This window comes from Mycteria americana, chromosome 1, assembly GCF_035582795.1.
Source record: "Mycteria americana isolate JAX WOST 10 ecotype Jacksonville Zoo and Gardens chromosome 1, USCA_MyAme_1.0, whole genome shotgun sequence".
Lineage (NCBI taxonomy): Eukaryota > Metazoa > Chordata > Aves > Ciconiiformes > Ciconiidae > Mycteria > Mycteria americana.
In genome coordinates this window covers 134,820,292-134,840,120 of record NC_134365.1, presented here as the reverse complement: position 1 = coordinate 134,840,120, position 19,829 = coordinate 134,820,292, and the positions used below count along the sequence as shown (strand labels likewise).

Here is a 19,829-nt window from a genome sequence, read left to right as displayed (position 1 = left end):
CCAAGCAACAAACAAATATGACATTTTGTAAAACTAACAACCTGACTAGGCAAAAAAAAAAAAAAAAAAAAGCCTTACAGACTAACCTGGTGTTTGCCAAGCTCTGTGTCTGTTAGCATAGCATCTACCATATTGTTATATGAAACGTGGCAAGGGATTTCATCCCTCCAAATCATTCCAACTTCTGGGACTGTCCTCCAGCAGTCTAAGAGATGTTTCCTCCCACTTCCATGCTTGTGGATTTTAAGAGGTTTATTCTCTTCCACCGTCCAGGTCATTAGTGCAGTCTGGGACTGTTTCTGGACGCAGGGCAGCCTCAGGAGAACCCCACGTAGTGCAGCCTTCCCTGTTAACAGCGAGCCTCTGGTGTCTCCTCCATCGGGGCTTGGCTTTTGCTATCAGTGGACACCTTGGATATCAGAGGTGGCTAATGTCGTTCACTTCTGGGAGCTGAACGTCTAGAAGGAAAAGATTGTGCCACATCTCACATCCATTCTGCATCTAAATAGCCAAGGAAGATGTTATCTGGAGATAGGTGGCGAACTGAAGGCTCATCCTTTTGTCACTTGGGCTTTCATCAGTCCCTCAAAAGACCTTGATGCTTAGAGTTTATAGTAACTGTGTGGGTTTTATTTGTAAGCTCTTCTGTTGTTTTTCAATATCAAGCATTGCCAGTTCTTATGAAACAAATGTGATAATACGGTACTTCATTTTAAAAAAAAAAAAGCCCTGTAATCAGGCAATTTTGCAAGGATCTCAGTTCTCATTAATAATAAAAAAATAGGTTTCTAGCTTTGTTTTTAAAAATTGTGGTTCAAAAGCTAGAAGATAAATATTGTTTGTCTCCTTTTGTGGCCCCAATTTGCGAGTTTTGGATCTTGTTGATGATAGTTAACACTCCCACATCATTGTGCTATTAAATAGTATGATTTCATGGACAAAGCGTGAAACAAGTTCTCTGTGGGATCTTATTGTATTTACATGAAGAAAATGGCTGCATTTTAAGTAGGATGGTCGCTTTCTGGCTCCACATTTTGAGTACTGCTGGCACAAAATAATAGCAGCTAATTCTTTCTTCTCTTCTGGATGCCAGAGGGATGAACTTTGGCCTTCTGGAATATAAAATATCACCACTGATTTGTTTAAAAGCATTTGAGTTGTTATCAACATTAGAGAGTGAGGAGAGAGGCTGCCAAAAAACTTCGCTTTAAAACCACTTTTCAGCCAGTTTTTGAAATGTTGATTTAATCATGTGAAGATTTACAGGCATCAAGGAGGAGGTGAAATTAAGGAAACCTCACTTGGGAGATTTCTCCTGGTTGTAAAGTCAGGGTTGGACAGAGATCAGGCAGCGGGACTGCAAGGCTTAGCCACAGGGTACAAACGGGGAGGAAGTTTACCCTGATGGCTTTACCTGGCAAGACTAATGAGAATAAGTAATAAAACTTAACTGGGGGTTGCTGTGCATTTAGTTCCGGGTTAAATGAAGCTCAGATTTCGAGTGAGGTGGGATGGCTTGGGGGAGGCTCCTGGTACAGCACCGGGCTGGGCTTGGCGATGCCAGAGGCTCCTTGCAGCTAATACGGCCTTTCCGATACGTGCAAAGCGGTCGTTATAGAGTACCTGAGAACTGGTGAATAGGAGACCTAGAGAATTAGAGAGTATCTTCCTGTAGTAAAAATAGCAAAATCTGGTTTAGGATTCACATAACAGTATTTTAATAGCCTCTACATTTGGCATTAAAGTGATATTTTTACTGTACTAATGTGAACACTTGAAATCCAGTACGAAAATCGTACTTAATCTATAAAAAGCTTGAAGCTGATTATTCTGAGAATTCTTCTGTTTCTTTCCTCCCTGCTAGAATATACCCTGCCATTTGTTTTCAACGTTTAATTAAAAAAATAAATTTTATTTTCAAGACATTTTCTTTTTTTTTAATCAAGCTAAGTACATGCACATACTTTTACAGTACATCATTTATATTTTAACTTTAATGTAATGGCTTTAGGAACAACTAGAGTAGCTGGTTTCTGTCTTTTCAGAAGATGGAAGAGACTATTTTTATTTATTCATTTCTGGCTGTGTAAAGAGCCTAGGGAAAATCCCATTTAAATTTTACACTCCCACTAAAGCTCTCCAAGACTGTATTTTTTTTTTAACCTTTTTTTTGCCACTGAGGACTATGCTTACCTTCTCCAGTGTTACTGTATGATCTTGGTATTTGATGTCATATTTCCTAATGTAGCCTCAAAAGTTTCATGTGATTCTTACAGGGGCTAGGGACACTTATTAATGAACTAGGATAATTTAACCATAGCATAAATTTTTTATACAAACACATTGAAAATTTAAATCTCAGAATTTTGACAATGGTTTATGAAATGGTGAGACTGAGGAATAAAAATAAAATAAAAAACAGAAAATCCACTTGAGACATTAGTGCATTATGCATTAATAAATCGATCATTTCTAAGTTCTCTGCTCACTTTGCATTTTAACCTTCTGCAGTTCAGTTCACAAGTTCTGCCTGCAGATATGGCCACCTTATAGTGGTCATCATGCATCTTATAGCATAAAGGGGCTGTCCTTGCATCTGTGCAAACTCTTAAGAAGCTGAGAAATTTGATTCTATGAATGTCTTGCACAGTCTATAAAATATGCGTAAAATGTCTCCATAGTAAAAGAAGAGGATGTGTGTTAGTTTTCCTGGGAATACTTGTTTAAAGGATGGCTGAAATTTTTTGTTCAGTTAATTTTGAACTATTGGTAGAAGGTGGAAGGAAGTTTCAGGGTTTTCATAAAGTGAAAAAATGATTGCCTTGGAGACTCACAATTTGGAAATGGCTTTTACAGTTAATGAACTCAAAAATGTCAGCCATCTTCTTCTTGCTCTCCTCCATCCCAAAAGGCCAATTTCCTAAGCTTGTACCTGTTGTGGCTAAACAAGATTATGGGATTTATAGCGAGAGTACAAAAGTCACTTGAAGTAAAAATTATGGTCTTCGGTCAGTTTTGAAAATAGCACTTGAGTCCTTGATGGATCTCATTATTCCTGAACTTTAAGGGAGGTTGAACATGGGAGGACGAGAGCATGGTCAGATGGCCCCGAGCAGCCAGCACTGTCCCTTGGAGGCCTGTGACACCTGTAGTCTTTGGGTTTCTACTCGGAGGAAAACAGGAGTGGAGGGGTGAGATTTTATATTCTGCCTAGATTTGGCTCTTCTGCAACAGCTGCCAGAAGACTGTGTGCGTTTCTGCGCAGCACTGCTCCCCGGGATGGTGGAGAGTAGCAGGTTGCTGAGAGTAACCCAGTGAACAAAGAAAGGAAAGCAGACCCTACCAAGGTGGTGGAGGCTTAATTTACCTGCGTAAAAAGAAAGGAAACACCTTCTCCAGGCCATGATCTGTAGTGCTTTTTGGGAACAGGAAACAGCAGGGTAGCTGGGGAAGAGATGGCAAAATCTAGTGGAGTGAGATGGAAGCAAAAGGCAGAAGACTAGATATAAGACATAAATCTGTAATGGTGAGGATAAGCTATAGAACAAGTTTCCTTGAGTTGTGATTGGTTTTTCAAATGAAAATCCCATCAGCCTTCATGCTCTGTGCCGCAATTGAGGATGATGGTGTTATAAATCTTTCCTGCAGTTAGAAAAACCATTTTAAAAGCATCTTGTTTTGATAGTGACACATTTCTCTTACAGGCTAACCTCCTGTAAATGCACCCATGCTGCCTTTTCCTTTGTTTCACAGAATTATGCAATTTAGCATGCTGCGCAGGTGAGCCAAGTGGACGTATTTTATGCTGGAGCCATGTTCATGCACTGGCAGACCGTGCCAGTGCACAGAAACATTTCCTCAGCCCAAGTTGTCCTCCAAGGCATAACCTCATGATTATGTTGGAAACCCTGTAATAGCTCTGTCCATAATTAGCTGAGGTGACAGTTATTTTTGACAAATAAAACCTTCTCATAGTGTCCCCTTAGCTCATGTCTTCCAAAAGTATTAGCAGAGGCATCTGGTGAGTCTTTTTCTTCAGATGACTTATTCAGTTGTACCATACTGAAATGGAGTAGATATTTTAAAAGGCGAGGTCATGAGCCTGTTTCTTTATTTTGTCCTTGTATGTTTTGCATTTCTTCAGTCTGCTGTTTCTCATCTTTAGTGGTTGCCATAGCTAGCACTGTTATTAATGACCAAAAGTATATAGCCAGATCTTCATCTCTGTTCCTCCTGGGTTTTATTAACATGTCTTCTCCTTCCAAGGCAAATATAATGGTTGTAGTAGTTCCAGGCTGAGCAGGGGAGGTTGTTATGTGCACTTAGGTGTTTAACTGTGGATTTCCAGTTCTGAAATCCCCCCAAGGTTTCTCCACACACCTGCTAAGGGGTTGCTTTAAAAACCTTCAGATTAAGCTGACCATGTGCTTGCTCTACTTCATAGTTCACAGAGAAGCGTGTAAATCACGGTCCCCAACATTTTTTTCATCACCGGCAGTTGTGCTGATACGGTGCCTATCGCACCATAATGTAACCAGAATGGATAAATGCTTGCCCGTTCCTACCTTCTCATGTACTTTCTCATAGAAAGCTTAAACTGAGAAAGTTCTTATTTTTCCACAGAGTTGTTGAATAGATGTAATATACACTGAACTTTGTGGTTACTCTGTAACCACACTAAAATCTTTAATATATCAGATAAAAGCAAGGACACTATAAAGGAGGTATGATCTCTGTGTGTTTTGAAATTATTTTCCTTGGGTCTCTTTTCCAGAAGCAATCTTGTTTTCTGTGCTTCTTTTACCCTAGTTATGAAAGATGCAACATAAATCAAAGATAAATTTATAGCCTAATTCCATGTCGTTGCAACAGGATGATTTCTCCAGAACCTCTCCACTTATATTTCTGGAATAAAAAACACTTAGGAAGATGAACATAAATTCAAGTCACTGCAAATTATGAAAGCATCAGTGACAAGTCTAATGCCGTAAAGGCTCTTTGGAATATCTGGTTGTACTGGTAGCAAGTCCTGATGTTATACAGGAAAATTAGTGAGCTTATTGCCATCAGATACGCAGCTTCTTTAAGAGGGATGTTTACTTTCTTCTGAAAGAACAAATCCTTGCAAAATTAAAAACTCACTAAGCTTGTTGTTTTTACTATTTTGGCTTGCAGTCTAACTTTTCCATTCTGCACAGCAGATGTGGGCTTAGTAAAAATTGTTCAAAACATCGATTTGTGTAGTTCTAGATCAGATCTCAGACTCTGAGCTATTTGCATTTAAAAGAAAAACTGCAAGTGCAAGTGATTGCACTGCAGAGCACTGGAGAGCACTGAGCCCCACATTCCAGCTAACCCAGTTAGCTTGCCTTGAACAGGGCCTAAAAATGTATTTTGAGGGAAGAGTTAAAGGTGTCTTGCTTGTAGTCCTTGATGGATCATTCTTCCACAAAAGAGTTTTATGGATTTTTAACTCAGATGTACTTTTAGCTGTATCATGTGGCAACAAGGAGTTGCACATTTTAACTCCAGGCTGGAGAGAAAAGGGTGTCTTTTGGTAAGTTTTGAACCTGCCACCCAAACTTTCAGATGTTCCTGTTACTGGAAAAGCAATGATCAACCTTTTCTCTCTACTTAGTGCATGTATGTGCTCGTAATTATATCGACCTCTGTTGCATCTGCCTTGTTTATAGGGGTGACCAAGTCTTGACCGGTCCTAGACTGTGCAGTCACACTTTGCAGGAAGAACCTTTCACACCACCAATAATCCTAGCTGCCCATATCTCTACCTTTCTCAGTACTACTTTTTGATGCAAGAAGGCCAGAGCAGTATATAACCTTCAGTATGTGACACTTCAGGGATTTACGCTATCTCATTTTATTTTTTTCTGCTTTATCTCCACTACTTTCTGTATTTATTGAGAAGTAGAAGCCAAACCTCCCAAGTTCTCTGTTTTTGTGGAAGCTGATTTGATTTTTTTAACAAATACTCTGCAATCATGGCTTTGCAAACCAGGAAGAGAACTAATGGGAACTGTTTGGTATAAGATGGTTCTGCCTTATAGGAAAAAAAAAAAAGGTACAATTTTGATGTCAGTGATGCATGAAAAGAGTGTGTAATGCTTGTTCACACACAAGACTGCAGAGGAGAAGGAAACTAAAAAAGACAATTTAGTTACAAAGAGAAATTAGCAGAGGACATTGCTAACTGAGCTGCTTGAGGAACCACTCAATGAGGAGGGAGGTTGCTATGGTGGGATAAGAACATAGGTCACTTGCATGATATTCAGTGTATTTCAGGCTGTAGAGATGCTAATATTTTCTTTGTTTAGTGTTGATATTTTGATGAAACGCACTTAAGCAAACTGAAGTGGGCCTGAGTAGCAAATTGCTGCAAATATTTCCACTGCAGAGCAGGTCTGGGTCATGCTAGAGCTCGCCTAGGGGAGGAGTGACCATGCACGTAACTGGTCAGACAGAAGACACCTGGACAGCAGAAACCCCTCAGGACAAGCCTCCCTTGGCTGACCATCCTCTGAGGGGATGGCACTCTTACCTGGCAGTTTCCAAGGGCGGCTGTTTTTATAGGTAACACTCCCCCCAGCATCAGAGAGTGTTTTGGTCCATTCCCCCCAGCCCCTTTGCTGAGCAGGATTCCCTTGCACACAACAGCCACCGGTTGTGGTGACAGTAAGGGACATCCTCTTCAAGCCTCTCGATACCCTCTCGTGGCCCTTGGCACCGCTTGCTCCCCTGGAGGCTGCTGGGGGTGCGGGCTGAGCCCTCATACCAATACCCAGATCACAGGGGTCTTTTTTGTCTAATTATGTCTGAAATGCGTCCCCTACTTCCCAGCAGATTGCTGCAGCAACGCTGAGGTAAAGCGGCAGAGGTGGAGCCGCTGTGGGCGTTCTGCTCTGCCTGCTGGATTCAGCTCCCTCCCACCCGGCACCAGCCTTCCTCCCACTCCTCTTCCTCACCGAAGAGATGAGCTCAGCCTGCCCAGCTGCCATCTCATGCCAGCAGTACCCCTGCTACCCAGCTGCTCCCGGAGCTGGGGCAGTCCTTTGGGGAAGGGCTCCTCTCACTTTCATTAGTCTTCTCTTTTCCTTGATATGGTTAACTTTGAGGAAACTAAAAGATTTTTTCCTGTTTGTGATCTAAAACCCTGGATGGGGTAGCAAGAGCTAGCAAGTACAGTCACGCTCTCTCATTTCCAGTTGAAAGCCACCAAGATCCTATTTTCATTCTCCTGAAAAAGAACAATTTTGACATCTCAGAAGGCTTTGAGGAGTGCCTGTCTCCAACACAACCCTGATGGTTCATGCTGGTTGGAGGAGCTTGAGCTGCTGTAGGAAAAGGGACATTGGTACCTGGGTGCCGATGTGGCCATGCTGGTGGGCCCTGTGTGCTGCTCCCTCACCCAGGAGGACAGCGGGTCTCCACTGGGCTTGGGAGTATTGCCTTTGGCCCCTCAGGATGGGGCGCTGAGGCAGGAGCAGGGCTCTGCCTTCCCTCACTGGGAAGGCATCAGATGTGCAGGAGAAGAGAACCAGTGCCCAAATCGGGTACTGGTGCTGTAATCTGTTCAACACGGGATTATTTCGTCTGTGAAACAATACCGTCATCCGGAAGTATGGAAGCTGCACCTCATCAAACACATCATGTGTGACAAGCATTTTTGTGGTTTTGAGATGCTTGGGGACAAATTAGGGAGGAGGAGGCTAATGAGAAGCAATGAGTTTTCACACCAATGTCTTTGTACCTTTGTACAAAGATCATTGAGGGTAAAAACCTGAGGAACTGGTGGAAGGAATCAGTGGAAGAGTAGGAATTGGTGGAAGTGTAGAAGTAACTCCTTCCTGATTATCCCCAGCGCACCAAGAACCTAATCGGGATCTTCCCTTAAAAACCACTGGGCGCACCACGTCCTCTCTCACCAAGAGGGCCTTTGATGGGTGCCTGGATTTCAGAGGAAGGCTGGGCAGCAGGGCTAAGGGCTCCTCCATGGCTGGGCGTCGTGTGGCCATGAAACCCTGGCATGTCATCCTTAAGCTTTGTCTGGGCTTCCTGACCAGTCTGACAAATGCCTTTTACCATCCCTTTCCATGAATGGCTGCCATGTGATTTTCTGAATGAGTATTTAATACATAAAGTGATATGACAAAAGACTCCTTTGATTAGTTTGCTGTTTTTTTCCCCTCCTAAATTGTGTATAGAAGTACTTTCTTAGCAGGCTTGAAGAGATACTATCCAATTAAAGAGATCATATTCACTCTAGCATGTTCAGGGATTTGAAATAATTTAAAATTTGTTGTTTGTTGCTATCTTTAAAGTTGAAATACACTGGGGAACTTCTGACATTTTCAGCATTTGACTCCTGTAAGAGGAGCCTTTAGCCTAATGAAATCCCTGTGCAACTCTGATTTTCTCTTATTACACTGGTGAGGGCATTGTTTAGCATATGATAGGCTTAGGATATACTTTTTACAAAAAAATTGGAGCACCTCCGAAAACAGCTCTTGCATGTTAAAAATATACAAGCAATTATAAGCAAAAAACATAGTAATGTTTGGCTTGCCAGAAGGATACCTTACATAAAACCTTTCTGTGCAAGCTTTTTATGTAGAGATAATTATTCTCATAAAAAATAAAAGTTAAATTCACCAGAAAAAATAAAAGTTAAATTCACCAGATGAAAATATATGCTTTCAGTATCTACCAGGTGTGAAACATTTTATCATTAATTCTTCATTTGATATTCCCAAGTAGGTAATAAATTCACTGCAGCAAAACAAGGAGCTCACTGCTGTATTGGTCTGATGGGCTTTCAGGACACTGTAGACACCTGAGAAAGCAGCTGAATCATTGTTTTAAAACAGGAAAGGAGATTTCTGCCTTATTTTTATGGAAACCAAATTAATTAGAAGCAAGGTTTCTAAAAGCAGTTTCTTTATATGCTAATTTTGTGCAGTGTATTTCAGTTTGATGATCTGAGGGAGGGTCTGATAGCATTTGTGTTGCTAAATATGGTCCTCCTCGAGCCTGGAAGAGACCTGACTAAATCAAAAATAGAGTTGGAGCAGAAGATATGACTTGCCTGGGAACAGTCAAGGCAAGTTGGATTGACAGATCAAACACATGCTAGTACATGAGGCGAAAGAAGGGGATACCTTTGTTATATGTAGCACAGCCAGCCAGGGCGTCATTGTCAACATTTCATTTAATGGCCTTGCCAGATGAGTAATAACGTAGTCCATGTTTAGTGCGTGTGCTTCTCCAGTGAGCTCCCAATTCGATTAAAATACCTCAACGTGAGCATAATTAATAATAATAACAACAACAATAATAGTAGTAGTAATAACAATAATAATAATAATCTGCCCTCCCAGCTTTCCCTAACTGGGTGGGTTTTTACACCATTCTGTTGTACATTTTAGCAAAAGCTGCTCAAGAGCCTCAGTACAACAGGGCATGAAGAGGAAGAAGCCGCTTTTTGCTCTGTCCGCTCATTTTATCTTAACCTCACGGTCTGATGTCAGTAACTTGATGTTTATTTGATCTGTCTGGTTTATTGACCCATTCAGAGAAGAGATCCTCAGCCGGGATGGAAAGTTGCTGCAGTTGTCAGCAGCTGTGGCAGGAGTAGCATCTCAGTTCTCTGCCCTTGGATGCAGGCAGGCAGTGGGGAGATCACAGTCTGGCCGTGTGTTATTTAGTCATGCGAGTGATTTTGTCAGTGTGTTGGTATTTTTGTTGTCAGTATGGAAGGCACCATTAGAAAGAGCAATTATGTTACCCGATGATGGGCTATTAAAGTGTTCTTTATCTAAAGTGGTTTCTACTGGTTGAAGTTAAAAACTTGTTTGTGTAAATTTAAGTTTGACATGTCATAGTTAATTCCATACATTTCCGTTTGCTTTTAAAGCCCTGAGCGAGTTAATGTATAAAAATTCCCAGAAAGATGCTGCTGATAACAGTGATATAGAGAATGGTCTGTTATGGTAATAGGACCAATTCTCCTTAAATATTCCTTATTAAAAATTTGGTGATACAAATGCAAAAAATTAGTAGATTACTTTTTTTTTTTCAGGACTGAAGTCCAAAGCATTATTCAGGAAACACAACTCCCATTTTTGTGCTGTATAATAACAGTTTCATGGGGCAACAAACTGGAACTACGGTTCCTGCTTCGTGGTCAGGAAATAAAGATATGTCTTTTCAAGTGGTTCTCAGTATAAACCATGCAGGAGGTTTGGTAGATTAAATTGAGCTTTATGTGCCATTACAATCATAGCCTGGCTAATTTTATCTTATGAGAGTACTGAGAATTAGATTGAAAGGAACCTCACCGTTAGATGTATACCTCATGTGCTTGTCTTTTGGGTACAACATCAACTTCTCCTAGGTGAGGCTTGTCCCATAGACATACGTAACTTAGTTTCAATGTAATCCAGCTATTCGAGAGCCAATATGCAGAAATTTGAATTAACATTTTCAGAATTCATAAATTTCCCAGTGGGACGCTAAAGTCCTGATTACATCTTGCACCCTCTGAATGTATATAAAACTATAAGAAATTCAGCCAGCTTCTTTTTTTTTTTCTGACCGTGGTTATTCAACTATGTCTCACTGTTTATGTCCCAAATTAGAGGGCCTCCTCTGTCTGGTAGCAACTCTTTGTATTAGTTTACAATGGCTACGAAAAAAACTACTCGGGAAAAATAACTGCAGATTTCTGACAGAGCCACAACTCAGACTGCTCCATCTGGAGTTCTGAACCTTCACTCCAGTAAGACCCCAGTAATGAGATGAAGGAGAGAGTTTTACACGTATTAGAGAGAGACCTGTACAGCACAAGAATAACCATGAGCTATATCTAATATGGCGAGACATAATATGGGCAGAATTAGTAAGAACTAGGAAGAATATAATATAGTAATATAGTAAGAATTAGTAATTTGACAATTTAACGTCCTACATTAAAAAAGAAAATCCATATACCACAGAGGAGCCAAAAATGGGGTCCTTATGGGTGGGTGGCACTCCTTCATTAGATGTTTAGCTACTGATGTTTAGATGATACTGGTATCATCCTTATTTGTCAAGCAAGCTGGAAGTTCATCACTTAATAAAACCTCCGTAAACAAACAGTGAATAATGTAGGAGCTCTAGTGGCACTGTCAAAAAGCTTCTTGTCATTTAGAGAAACAGTGCTGGTAAAGCAAATGCATATTCTTTGTGTAAACTTTTCCTTGACATCCCTGTGTAATGTATTACTTTAGCAGAAGGTAGTGCAGCAAGAAGGGTTAGAAATGCTTAAGAAGTCTGTGCCCACAGGCTTCCAAATCCATGGCTTTTTTTATCAGAGGTGGCTTCCATGGAGCAGTAAGAGTGCTTTGAACGAAGGTCATTGCAGCACGCACCGCCAGTGCGATGCATTTGCACCTGGGGACAGAGCAGTATCAGGCACCACAGCTGCAAGGCTAAGCAAGAGCCTGGGGAAAAGTATCATGAGTTTATAGTGCTTATAGGTCTTCCCTGCGCATGAGGTGAGCTAGATATGATTCAGCATACATGTGCACAACTTAAGACAGGATAATCCAGAGAATAATGTTATTCTGTGTATTAATAAGTATGTTAGTGGTGTGGTGCTGGAGTTAAGGACAACCTTAACTATGAATTTTCAGTTCTCCAGGTGCTTTTTTTTGTAACTCTGGTGGGGTTCTTGCGTACTTGTTTGTTTGGGGGAGTTTATTTAGTTCTTTAGTACTGAGTAGATAGAGGGTTATTTAGCAATAACTGTAGCATATGAAGTGCATACTGGCAGAGCTAGGACACATTTGCACGTTTAAAAATGCTGTGGTAAGTGGGAGGAAGAACACCTGCCGATCAGAGCCCTGTAATTTCCCCATGCCTCGTTCTCATGGGGCCGAGGGCAGCACTTGTAGAGGAGCAGATACTGGAGGTTATACGTGGTCTGCCACCACCATCTGTCCTCCCTGTCCGCCTTCCTCATTGTGGTGCTTTCTCATATAACATTTGTGCTCTTGGTGTTCCTTTGTTTAGCTCGTTGAGAACATGAGGGACACTAAAGCATATACTGTGATGCTGGAAAAGCTGGAACTTGCTATTTGTAGATAGCAAATTCCTGTATTATCATTGTTTGATTTAGTGCCCTTTACTGCAGTAACTCAGTCTCCAGAGGAGTACTGAGTGACTCCTGGTACTGCTTCCACATCTGACTGGCTTCTTTACAGGATAACTTGCGGAGATGCTGCTTTGGAGTATAGTGCCAGGGGGCTGCACTGGATGTGTCATCGAAACCCTCTTTCCTCAGGCACTCTCATTGCCAGGCTCTATACCAGCTCCTTTTCATCTCTGCACGGCATCTGTCTGAGACCTGAGCAGTCCTGAAGTTGGTAGGAGCTTCCCACCGTTGAGCAATAGACAGTTTGTAGATCTGCCAGCATTCCTCCTAAGGACTCTGTGTCAAATAGTGTTGAGCCATTTCCCTAGCAAGGACGGAGTTGTATTTGCCACTGGACTTATAACAGAAGCAGCCAGGTAGCAGTTTTTGGTACACGGCGGGGGATTTCTTTTTCCCAGTGTTTGCATTCATTCTTGTTCAGAGCCTGATTACTCACACGTAGTATTTACCTTTAGAGGAATATACATAACTAGACATGCTTCATTATTGGACTAGATAATAGGTAAGAGCTTCTAGTCAAAGTTCTTCTGTATCTCATGAATATATAGACAGATGTAGAAATATGTACACAAAATAATAGCATACAAATGAAGGAAAGGATACAGATTCAAAAGGCAGTTACAGTTTTATTGATTGTCACTATAGACAGGAAGTCTGAAATTTCCTTTTCTAAAACTTAAGTACTTATTTCAAAAGTAAGTTTGTTAACCTGCTATTGTTCAACCTACCCCTTCTCTGAAAAGCAAATTTACCATAAACATACCATTTAGTAATCGGGCATCCTGTAGTCTGTTTAGGCAAAATATAGAATGTGAACATTCATAAGAAAGTTTACTCTCAAGTGGCAGTGGTAAAACATTATGCATTTTATTAAAAAACACATTAAAGTGAAAACCCTAACTTAAATTACCTCTCGTTAATGACTGCTGGTATGCCCTCATTATTTATAAATAGGTCTCAAAGAGAAAAAGAAATAGTTGATTCACCTTCCATGCCCCTTTCCTTACATAGGACTTCTTGTGTGAGAGCCATTTTGAGACCTTATTAATTGTGACTCTCAAATATTTCTCTCAGGTGAGAACTTTCTCCTCCCCTTTGCTTACATTTTTACTGGGTTTTGAGACATGTTGGCATCCCAGAAGGGCCTGCAGAGCACCCCTTTGCTCTTGCTTGGAGGGTTGGTCCCAGCCCTGATGCATTCTCTCACCGCCACTTTCGATGGGTAAAGTACCTCCCACTGCTACAGGTTTGCTCGGACGTAAGATTCCTCACATCTTACATGACCGCATTAGCTGAAGAAATATGCAGATATTTATAGCAGGCAGTTTTGTTTCTCTAAGCTCTCTGGGGAAGTCATTTGCCGTAAAGCTTTTCCCATAATACAAACACAATTTGGTTGATAAATGCAGTAAGTTCACTTCATTATTTTCATAGGGTCGCATTCATTTTTGTATGTGAATGGTAGTTGGTTTATTTTTCAAAATGTTTGCAAGTCTCATGAGTTTCATAAGTTGTAGTGTCGATAAGTATCCATCCAAAAGCACGTTACTTGTTCTTTGTTATTTGTATTTGTTCTCCTTTAAAACAAATTAAAAAAACCTTATCTAGAAAGGGAACCATATGCTGGAGATTTTTTACATAAATCATTTTGCTAATGCTAGTGATACAGAAAGAAGAATGTGGTTTTTGTAATGATGAGGAAAAATAATTTTACTACCAAAAAGTAGAATTTCTAAACTCTTACTGTGCATCTACACTGATAGGAAATTATGTACAGTTAGTTACTATCAGTAAGAGTGATATAGTAAAATAATGAGAAAATCTATTTAGTAAAGCCCCCCAAGTGCCTATTAATTATATTCACCTTCAGATAAATAGGACAGTGTATGCTACCACTTACCTTAAGAGGGCCTAATGAAAGGCTGTTCATGCACATTGTGACTAATCCAAACTGGGACAGCAGAGAATTACCAGTGTTTGATGACAGGCCTATAACGGCCTTAGCAATATTACTGAATAGCCTTTTCAACAGTGTGTCTTATTAGCAGGTTTTTTTCAGAAATAGTCATCTTCTAATACAAAATTTAGTTGGATTTTAGGTACATCAAAAAAGTCCTGTCCTACCATCTGTCAAAGGTAGCACAGTTCTTCCATAGACACAGAGGATGTGTCCCAGCCAGCCTCGGCAGGGCATGTGGAAGAGCAGGTTACAGACATCCACTAGGTAACGCCTTGCCTTGACTTCGATAACCCTCCTTTATTTCCTAGCCACCTTGTTTCACAAAAAGGGAAGTTTCTTTTGCCAAAGCCTGACCTTTGAAACCAAACTTCCTGAATTTTTAGAGATAAACTTATATGAACAACATCCATGAGACAACAGGATCTCCTGAAGCTGCAGAAGTGATACATATGAGGCAGCAGTATCCTCTTTCACTTAGTGCCTTTTTCCAAACAAATCCAAGACTCTTATTTTAAATGCTGTGACTGTAGTATAAAACAGGATGAAATGTGAAAAACATTCCCTTTTGCAGTCTACTGAAGTCTCCCTTCCCTCAACCCCATGAGTCCTAAAATGTGCTGGTTTGGCCTCTTGTTTGTCGGGGGTTTGGGTTTTGGTTTTGGGGGCTGGTTTTGTTTGGGGTTTTTTTTCATTTTGGTTGTAGAATCAAATGTTCCTTATTTTAAACAATAAGTTATGTAAAAATTTCTCTTGACTGCTATACTTAGGATTTAGTTATATAAACTGTTTTCCTCTCCCTCCTTCTTCCTCCTCTCCCTGTTGACGCACAGAGTCCCCAGGAAATCTCAGCAGTGGAGGAGAGGCTGAACTCGGTTTGAGTTCCGTGTAGCATTGCTCACCCTCTGCCTCTCTGGAAACTCATTTTCCAATTGCTGCCATGGGTGGAGTAAATGGCACCAATGTTTCCATCTGGGATTCTTTCCACCTTGTGCCTTCTGTCACTGAGACAACATTTCTTTTCTGCTTTCCCAGACCTTTTGTGATGTGCTCAAGAGTAAAAATGGCAAAGCTTGATGTTTTCCTTCCTTTTTCATCCTGTCTTTTAAAAAAAAATATATATATCTCTTTAACAAGGAATAAACAAATCTCACCAGTTAAATTGGATTGAATTTGTACATCTTTATATTCTGCACAGTTGAACTCTTTCCCAAAGTGGTTTTTTTAAGAACAAAACGTCCCGGAGCTTTTCATATCTGAGATCTAAACCCACAATGGATTTCAAGATCCATGGAAAGTTTCATTTTTTATTACAAGTAAGTGTAGTAGACAGAATAGGGTATGTACTGAGAGCAGCTGGGCTTTTCAAACTGCCCCGTGTGCAGAGACTGCACATCCACGCAGAAACTCTAAGTAAACAACTTAGCTGTATGCTGTTTATTCCACCTCTCTCTTTCTCTTTTCTTTGCTAACACAGGTCCACAAAGATTCTCAAGTTCTCAAGCCCTAGCTTTTGGATGTATGTAATGTCAGTGTGGTTTCAAAATCACGTGATTTCCTAGCTCCGTATCTTATCCTTCACCCAACGTTGCACAATGCTGGATTGTCAGCTAGGATAACAAAAGGAGCCAGATTGTGCTGCACTACCTCTTTTTCTATTTCATGCATAAGTTGCCGACAGGATATTTTTCTGTGTTTATAGCACGTTTGGTGGTTTTGGGGCACATTCTTTGCTTCCTTCCTCCTCATTCATGTGAGCCTTTTTCAGTGCTTCCAAATGAGCTAATGTCTCTTCAACATGGGGGAAACGAACCCAAGTTGGTTAGGATGTGTATTGTTCTCTTGGTTTATTTGTGGGGTTTTTTTTAATTGGTCTTTGTTCTGTTTTTTGTTGTGTTTTTTTTTTAAGCATATACACAAAGAGAGAATACATAACTTTCTGCCCTAAATACCTCTTTTGCATCAGGGATGGATATTTTAATGGAGCAAGATGTAACAGCAGAACAGTGCCATGTCTCTGTCCTCATGAGCATAGCTGCATGCAGATTAGAAAAGCTCTATAGTGCTGCAAACTGTATGCCAGATTTGCTATTTGCTCTTGTTTGCATGATAGTATTTCTAATATACTAATATGATATGGAAATAATGGCACATCACAGTTCTTTCAACATATTGTATCACTGCTTTATCATATTAGGCTAATATACTGCGAGAGTTGATAGCACCTCTCCATGTCAAATGGGATCCACTTCTCTTGGCACTGAACCGATTGGACTCAAAGGTTGATAAACTTATCATTAGAGAATTGGCACGACGGAGACTCAACTTCAGCCTCTTGCAAGCAACCTAATGGCCTCCGTTCAGAAAGTCAGTTCTTCTTGAATAACTTTGATGTTTATAACAGAGAACAGACCTGTTAAAGCATAGACAACCACATGCCTGGATATGAGGCCTCCAGGAAGGTGTCAAAGGGCATGGCCAGTCTTTTGAAGAATGCACCCTTTCCACAATGGGACTAGGCACAAAGTCAGATCCAGTCTACACGGAGCACATTTGCAGAAAATACTGCCCCCCGCATGGGAGAACGGAAGGGGAAGAGGGTCTTGGCAGGGGAAGGGCTTTGATGTCACTCAGTTTTGTTCTGCAGACCTCGAGGAATTAAAGAGGGATTCAGCCATGGTAACTGTAAAATCCTGTTGCTTGTACTGAACTCCAGTGAACCCGTTCAGGCCAACCAGACAGAGTCGTGTCTTTTAAGCGTGCTTCACATTAGTGAAGGAAGTCATCTTACTGTGTCATGCTAAACTAAGTGTATTCTGTCAAGTGGAGGTATGTACAGACCTTTCGGAGACTTCCATTTATCTAATGATTTGTAATGAATTACCAGAGGGTACACTGGCACTCGTTTGGATGATGACGGAGAAGATACCTCACGCTGAGATTTATTAGACTCTGCAGATAAACTCTTCAGTTCCTCTTTATCTTCTAGGACTTAAACATGTGAGTGATGCTGCCTGGCCAAGCAGGCACAAAGTATTCTCTGTATAACACCCAGACTCCAGAGGGCTGTTTTGGGGCCAGTATTTGTCTGGATGTCACTCAAAGTAGATTCAGATATTGTATTTATCATTATGTTCTGGGTCCCCTATGGGTTGATGTTTGCCTCTATCTCTGTGGTTAGAATGTGGATTTTCCTTAATATATTTGGCTAAGGGTGTATTGTAATAATGTTAATGCTAATTACTTGATATTTCATACTATCTTAACGGGGAGATACTTTTAAAAAATGTATTTTGAAATGTTTTCTTTCTGTTTGCTCAATGTATGGTATTGCATTATGTTAATACCAATAAAATTATATATAGAGAGATATATATATTTCCCTTTTATAAAGAAGTAAATTGTGCTTTTTTGCCTCACAAACAGGAAATGTGCAGTGAATAAAATTACATCATTCTGCCTTACAGCAGGTGACAAAGCTTATAATAGTTTTAATATTCTTTTTTGAAAAATAAAAAGTATAGTATGACTTAAACTAGTTGGAAATTCATCAAAATGCATGTTTTGTGTTTCTGCTCAATGGGACTGTCACAAATCAGCCTAAATATTTAGTAATGTTGTTTTGGCATCTTTAATTTTTTCCAATCAAAAACATACACTGTATTGCTATTATTGATTACAAAACTGTACTGTCATAAATTTCTGCCTGTTTGCCAAATAGACAAACCCACTGAGTTTTTATGACTCTCTTGTCTGTAAGAATTGATTTTTAAATTTAATTTAGTGCTCTTTCCAACACTTGGCAAAGGCAGAATTTATTTTTTATATAAGGTTGCCTTTGAACTACCTGCCTCTGCCAGGGCTGATAAATCACGGCTAAGTACATAAAGATTGTGCAACCTGAAGGATATGTCATTAAAGCCTCGTTGGAATGGCCTGCAACCCCAGCCAGTCCTTTACATTCTGTCATTAAATTCCATAATTAGTTAGAGGTGAAATGTTTTGGAAATGAATTAGAGAAGCAGAAGCAAAGATGTGACTCTAAAACGTCCTTTGGCTGCCATTTGGAGTTACGCTGATGGCTTATTTGCTGCTCGTAGCCAAAGGCCAACATATATCTGTGCTAATATGAACTAGATTGTCTTCAGCTTCCTCTCTTTCTTTTCCCCACCCTTTCTAACATATTGTATTGAGTATCTTTGTTTTGCAGAGGCATTCAGAAGGGCTGTAATTAGCAGTCCCCGGCATTTAATTGCATACACATTTGTTAAATATTTTTCTGTATGCCTTAAAATAAAGTATAGAAAATGGCAGTAAATGTTTCTTTCATGAAGGCATTTGATTTATTCATGAAGTCAGGATTTTTTGAAGGTGTTATTTTGGGCTTAATAAAGGAAATAAGCCAGCAAATTTTCAGTTTTGCCTTTGCGTAACCATTGTCTGTCAGGGCTGATGTTCATTTCCTTTCTCTTGTTTCTTTTGTGTGCAAACACATTCTGCCCAATGGATGGGAACGGACCTTTCTTCTGTGACGACTCTCATGCCAGTTTTGAGAGAGAGCTTTATGTTAAGGTGCATATGTGTTCACAAGTTCATTATGACATCTGGTGACTTGAGTAATGTCTAGAAAGCCGCACGGTATTGCATTTCTCTTGTCACCGTAATAGCTTTTGTTCTCAACGGTACTGTGAACTCTGTGCGGTGCTTACAGACCTGGTGGTGTGATGGGCATTCAAGCAGCTGACAGGGGGTGCTTAATATTTGGCGGTGTCATGCCCTACATAAATGACATCTAAATCAGGGTGCAGATTAATTAATCTGGAATCTAATCAGTGCAGCTATCATAACATGTGCAATTATAAATCCAATAATAAATCTGAATATCTGAATAAATATGACATCTTCTGGGATAACGTTTTCGGAAGTATTTCAGGCCCCCTTCATAAATGCCTTGGGAGGTGCTTCCCCAACAGACTGCAGTGAGTTACAGAGGTAACTGAGCTGGCTATTAAATTAATCTAGCCCCCACCCACACTAATTTACCATGTTTCTTTCATGTTGAAAGTAGGATTGCAATTCTTAAGTGATGCAAGTGCTTTCAAAAATTTCACTCTCAGTGTTTCATTTTCATACAAATAAGCAAGCTTGGGATGTAGCCTGAAGTAGAGTTCATTTTCTCGGTGGGTGTTGCTCACCAGGAATACATACCCCTTCCGTTCAGGCTTGCTTTCAGGTATCAAGCCCATAAACCTTGACAGGCATTGCTGTTGTGCAAGCGTGGCTGTGGCTTGATTCTGACTGGTGAGTAATCTCGCTGGGTCCATATCATTTGGTACTTAACCTTTCACAACTTCATGTGGTGTACCAGCTTAGGTTTGTGAAAAAATATTTTCCTGAAGGAGTAATTGCTTCCATATATTGCTTGCGAGAAGTGTCCGTAGGGAACTCCTCATCCTATTTAAAAGTCGCAGCATCCCCAGACGTATAGCAGTTTACCCAGTTTGCTTCAGCTCCCGGCTTACCTCAATAAATATGCAAAGTTTTTCATTGTTTTTGAGCTGCAAGGACTGAGGGGAAGCGTACCATCAAAATGTAATTGCTGTTTATTTCACTTCAACATTGGTAGCTTGTGGTAAAATTAAACAGCACTTATATCAATGT

The 19,829-nt window shown here is 40.3% G+C and overlaps 1 protein-coding gene across 4 annotated transcripts in view; it reads left to right on the top strand.

Annotated features, from left to right (window-relative positions):
- CNKSR2 (connector enhancer of kinase suppressor of Ras 2) overlaps window positions 1–19,829 on the top strand; it is a 226,669-nt gene that overhangs the window by 192,998 nt on the left and 13,842 nt on the right. The window lies entirely within an intron of this gene.